At 44.5% G+C, this 6,000-nt stretch overlaps 1 pseudogene; it reads right to left on the bottom strand.

Annotated features, from left to right (window-relative positions):
• The window catches only part of LOC110532115 (plasmanylethanolamine desaturase 1-like), a 28,936-nt pseudogene that overhangs the window by 4,665 nt on the left and 18,271 nt on the right, over positions 1-6,000 (bottom strand).

Below are 6,000 nucleotides of genomic sequence, written 5' to 3'. Positions count from 1 at the left end.
AGGTAATATACAGGGTAGTGTATAGTACCTCTTAGGTACTATACATGGTAGTGTATAATATCTCTTAGGTAATATACAGGGTAGTGTATAATACCTCTTAGGTAATATACAGGGTAGTGTATAATACCTCTTAGGTAATATACAGGGTAGTGTATAATACCTCTTAGGTACTATACATGGTAGTGTATAATATCTCTTAGGTAATATACAGGGTAGTGTATAGTACCTCTTATGTAAAATACAGGGTAGTGTATAATACCTCTTAGATAATATATAGAGTAGTGTATAGTACCTCTTAGGTAATATATAGAGTAGTGTATAGTACCTCTTAGGTAATATATAGAGTAGTGTATAGTACCTCTTAGATAATATATAGAGTAGTGTATAGTACCTCTTAGGTAATATACAGGGTAGTGTATAATACCTCTTAGGTAATATACAGAGTAGTGTATAGTACCTCATAGGTAATATACAGAGTAGTGTATAGTACCTCATAGGTAATATACAGAGTAGTGTATAGTACCTCTTAGGTAATATATAGAGTAAGTTTATAGTACCTCTTAGATAATATATAGAGTAGTGTATAGTACCTGAAGTGAGAGCAGTGAGTGGTATACATCAGCACAATAGCATATAGTACCTGTTGTGATGCAGTAGTAGGTCTCGTGATTGGACACATGGTGGAGGCGGTGGTGTTTCTGGGGTAACACCAGGTGACAGTCCTGCAGTAGCATCACCCAGCGGGGAAGACCAAAGTCGGAGTGAGACCACTTATGGATCTGATTGGTCAATGTGACAGACTGCCAGCGCAAACACAAAGCACTCCAGAGAGAGAGAGAGAGAGAGAGAGTGATAGAGAGAGAGAGAGAGAGAGAGGGAGAGAGAGAGAGAGAGAGAGAGAGAGAGAGAGAGAGAGAGAGATGAAGAGAGGACGCAAGGTAGCGAGAGAGAGAAAGAGAGAGTGAGAGAGAAAGAGGGGAAGAGAGAAAGAGAGAGAGGGAGAGAAATAGAAGGGGTGGAGAGAGAGATGAAAGAGAAAGAGGGAAGAGAGGCAGTTGTTGTTCAGAGAGATAAATGTGACTTTCATTGTAAATGACATGGTAGTTTCAATGTTTTCCAGTATACGTCTGAAGCATCTTCACTTCACGACAGTGAGTAAAAAACAACTTTATTTAAGATATTCACTTGCAAGTATGAAACAGTACAGCATTGTCAGCATACAGTATTTTGGAGAACCAGTGTTGGTGAGATTGACTAGACAACCTAGATAGCTGTGGTCTGGTTTCTGCTTGGCTCCACTCTCACGCTATGCCCATGTTCCCCTCTCCACTCTCACCCTGAACCTCTGACCCTCAGCGAGCAACAGACATGACAGGTGTGGATGTCACCGTCACCCCGCCAGGCTTCGCTGCCCTTCGCTCTCCTCCCTGTCTCCTCTTACTGTGACACGACTCATGACAGGGTCAGTGATCTCTGGTTTGCTCCGAGCCACCCTGAAGCCCTGACATCATGTCTCTGGTAAAATGCATCACCCTGTCATGGCCTGAGAGCGCCCGTGTCTCTCTGTCTACAGCTCCTCTCCGCGTTGTCACACACACATCATTTATGGATGAGACCTTGTTCAGATTGTAATGCACGAGTGTATGTGTGTGTGTGTGTTTGTGTGAGTCTATCCCCTCTCTCACCTCGCTGGTACGTCAGGAACTTGTAGGCCATATGTGCCAGAGGCAGTATTGTGAGCATGCAGTTGTTCCCATTGGTCTCAATGAAGTTGTGTCGCGTGATGGCTGTGGGGTCAATGTGGTTTTCCCGGAAAGGACGTATGAATGGCTGGAGAAAAATAAAACAATGTAGAAGAGGAGGGGAGGTAGTTAGAGGAGGAATATCATTATGATCATTTAATGATAATTTCTCTCCACACAAGACTCATGACCACCCCTACTCCACACACAGAAACGCATACAAGTCCCTCCATCGCCCTCCCTTTGGCAAATCAGACCATAACTCTATCCTCCTGATTCATGCTTACAAACAAAAACTCAATCAGGATGTACCAGTGACACACTCAATACGAAAGTGGTTTGACAAAGCGGTTGCTAAACTACAAGACTGTTTCGCTAGCACAGACTGGAATATGTTCCAGGATTCATCCAATAACATTAAGGAGTTTACCACATCAGTCATCGGCTTTTTTTATGAAGTGCATGACAAAGTCGTCCCCACTGTGACTGTAAGTACCCCAACCAGAAGCCATGGATTACAGACAACATCCGCACTGAGTTAGAGCTGTGTAGAGCTGCCACTTTCAAGGATAGGGACATTAATCTGGACGCTTATGAAAAATCCCATTGCAACCTCTGACGTGCCATCAAATCAGGAAAGCATCAATGACACTCGACGATATGGAAGAGCTTGTAAACTATCACAGATTACAGAGGGAAACCCAGCCGCGAGCCTACCAGACAAGCTAAATGTCTTCTATGCTCACTTCAAGGAAAGCAACACTGAACCATGCATGAGAGCACCAGCTGTTCCGGTGTGAGTCAACTTTAAACAGGTTAACATTCACGGGGCCAGACAGAATACTTGGACGTGTGCCACGGAATACCAGGTGCTGACCAGCTGGCAAGTGTCTTCACTTACATTTACAACCTATCTCTGACCTGGTCTGTAGCTCAGGAACCTGGGACTGAACACCTTCCTCTGCAACTGGATTCTGAACTTCCTGACAACCCTGCAGCAAGACATGCATGATAACATGTGTTCCACCTCCAAAGGGCGAGAGGTTGGAGTTGGTCTCGCAGTTTAACTCATGATCCATGGCCCCATAGAGGAGCGTACATGATAGCTGGAGGAGAAATCTCTCCATCACACAACACATTAAAGAACAGATAGATAACCTGCCATAAAACCGCACGGCCCCACGGCTCTGATCCAGCATCATAATAAACCTTGGAACAGCGGTGCTCGTCATTCACAACCCGCCTGCGCTGAGACAGACACCTGCCTGTGACGGCGCGGGTGTCACAAATGAAAGGGACTGAGCGAGAGAATCGCATAATCACAAAGAGAAAATACACAAGGAAGGTAATTTATTTCCCATATAGAAAGAGGAATCGTTTGGCACTACATTACCATAGCGTGTCACTGACGGTAAAAAGTCATTATCCTGTGTTTGTGGGAAGAACTCAATCACATGTATATCTGAGGACGCATGGAGATGCTCTGCTGGAGCAAGGGAAACTATCTGTTTATATTTAGACAATTATCTTCCTTTCCGTTCCTCTAGTTCTCTTCTCCCGGTCTGTCAGCTAGATTAAAGGAGCACTAAGCCCCAGATGGCACACAGAGCGGGTGTGTGGACTCCTCTGCACACTGCAGCCGCCCCAAGCCACATCAACACTAATCCCACATCGTTTAACGGCCTGCCTTGCCCGCCTTTCATTAATCAAGAATCACATCTACCATCGTCCTGGCAAACCCGCCATCGAAAGGACATTTCCTCTCCCTTCACCCTCGACTACGGACTGAACAGGTTTAAGATGTTCAATTAGAGTTTTCTCCTCTAATTAGTCTCAATAATAATTCTCCCTCAAGTGAACATCTTCTGTTTGAACCTCGGTACAAAATGGCGTATCTATCCGCTAATTGTATCCTTTAATCTGCTGGTTAAGGGTCTTAAAACACTCCTTTCAAGATGTCTGTCAGTTACCCCGCTCTTTTTGAAGCCTGATCGTCCCAAGGTGGCAAATCCTAATTATGCAAGACAGCAATAGGATTGACAGCGAGTAGCAGATATGTTGCAGAGTCAGAGCAGTAACCACTGCGCAGCGTGTGGCAGGCTGGGCCGCTCTGAAGCTCCGACCAGACAGGCTGCTGATGAAAGAAGGCAGCAGGCCTGGGCCCCTTGACTGGAGTCACAGGGGGCAGGCACGCTGCTCTGGTACAGTAGAATGGCCCCCTCACCAGGGCACAGGTATGTATGAAGGATATACTACAGGAGGAGAACACAAGGCATTTGTTGCAGTACAGTAACATACAGCAGCCAACATGTAGACCACTGTCCAACATTTGGGCTATTTCCCAATTCCTTTTTGTTTCAGTGAACCCTTTCAACACCCATGATCCAGGTGTTCAGAATGTACAGTACCAGTCAAAAGTTTGGACACACCAACTCATTCAAGATTTTCTTTCTTTTTAAAAACTATTTTCTGCATTGCAGAATAATAGTAAAGACATGAAAACTGTGAAAAAACACATATGGAATAATGTAATAACCAAAAAAGTGTTAAACAAATGTAATATATTTGAGATTTGAGATTCTTAAAAGTATCCACCCTTTGCCTTGATGACAGCTTTGCACACTCTTGGCATTATCTCAACCAGCTTCACCTGGAATCCTTTTCCAACAGTCTTGAAGGAGTTCCCACATATGCTGAGCACTTGTTGGCTGCTTTTCCTTCACTCTGTGGTCCAACCCATCCCAAACCATCTCAACTGGGTTGAAGTCGGGTGATTGTGGAGGCCAGGTCATCTGATGCAGCACCCCATCACTCTACTTCTTGGTGAAATAGCCCTTACAAAGCCTGGAGGTATGTTGAGTCCTGTTGAAAAACACATGTGTTATTTCACAGTTTTCATGTCTTCACTATTATTCTACAATGTAGAAAATTATAAAAAATAAAGAAAAAGCCTTGAATACGTAGGTGTATCCAAACTTTTGACTGGTACTGTATATTATTTTACAATATTTTTGGATATTCCTAGTGACTATGGTCCATGTGTAGTCTAATGTGGTACTGTCTCAGTACTACACCTGGCTTCACCACACAGCTGTGCATAGGTCATAGAAATTGTAAGTCTGAATGCAGACCAAATACTGAGTTAGATACTGAGTCAAGTACTGAGTCAAGAACCATACTTCAGATGATGTATTATGCATAACAGAAGTCATTGTGACGATCACTGATGTTATGACACCTATTGATACACAATCCCACCTGACCCCCTCCCTTCCCCACCATCTCCTCCCCCTGACCCCTAATCCCTGACAACAGAACAATAGGCCCATCATTAGCAGAAATACACACAGACCCAGCAATTCATCAACTCAAAGATTATCACATCCACCAGCTGCCCTTTTAATTGAACAGGTGAGAGTTGCCTTTTCTCTAATTGGATGAGGGTAGCATGACCAATTTGTGCTTATGCATAAATATGGAGCCCAGATGCTGTAACCCAGGTCCCACAGGGGTGGGCAAAGTGTGGGGGGTGGCCTGGTGTGGCTGTGGTGCTGGCTGACGGTGTCCAGGCAGTGAGGGAGTGGTATGTCCTGGGGAAGAGAATGACGTTTTGCTTGGGGTAGCCATGGGAGCATTAACCACTACAGACCAATAAAGCCCAGTGCTACTATATTGGTAATAACCCTGGATGGCTGTGCCCTTCACACGACTGGGATGTAGGTGGGACAGGACTGAGGGAGAGTGGCTGGATGTGGCCTGCTCAGCGCAGGAGCAGGATGGTGGGTGTACTGGGTGTACTGGGTGTACTGGGTGTACAGGGTGGTGGATTGTAAAACCACAGAGTAGCACTGGCGCGGTTATGGATGAAGACCGTTGTGAAATAAAATAACCGCCTTCATTTATCTACTTTAAAAATCTCCTTCATGTTCAGGTAGACATACAGTACTTTACCCAAAAGCAGCAAGGTTAAAGTAAGCCTGGTTTACATTTAACAGACAATATAAGGAGAGACAAAACTCATTTTGTTTTTTTGGAACGAACAGCTGACTGACGACTGGACGGCTGGGCATTCAAAACAGATGACACGTTATGTGCGGTTGAGTCTGTTTCCGCGGCAACATGGACTCTTTACAACGTGATGAAACTTTGTTGCTCCTTGTTTCAGCAAGGTGTTGTAGCAAACAAGATTTAAACAAAAAGTATGCTATTAGAACGATTATAACAAACAAATAACCGTCATCCAAAATTCCAAGACCGT

This window comes from Oncorhynchus mykiss, chromosome 1 (assembly GCF_057628025.1).
Source record: "Oncorhynchus mykiss isolate SJ-2025 chromosome 1, ASM5762802v1, whole genome shotgun sequence".
In the NCBI taxonomy this organism is placed as follows: domain Eukaryota; kingdom Metazoa; phylum Chordata; class Actinopteri; order Salmoniformes; family Salmonidae; genus Oncorhynchus; species Oncorhynchus mykiss.
This window is presented reverse-complemented; position numbering and strand designations above follow the sequence as displayed.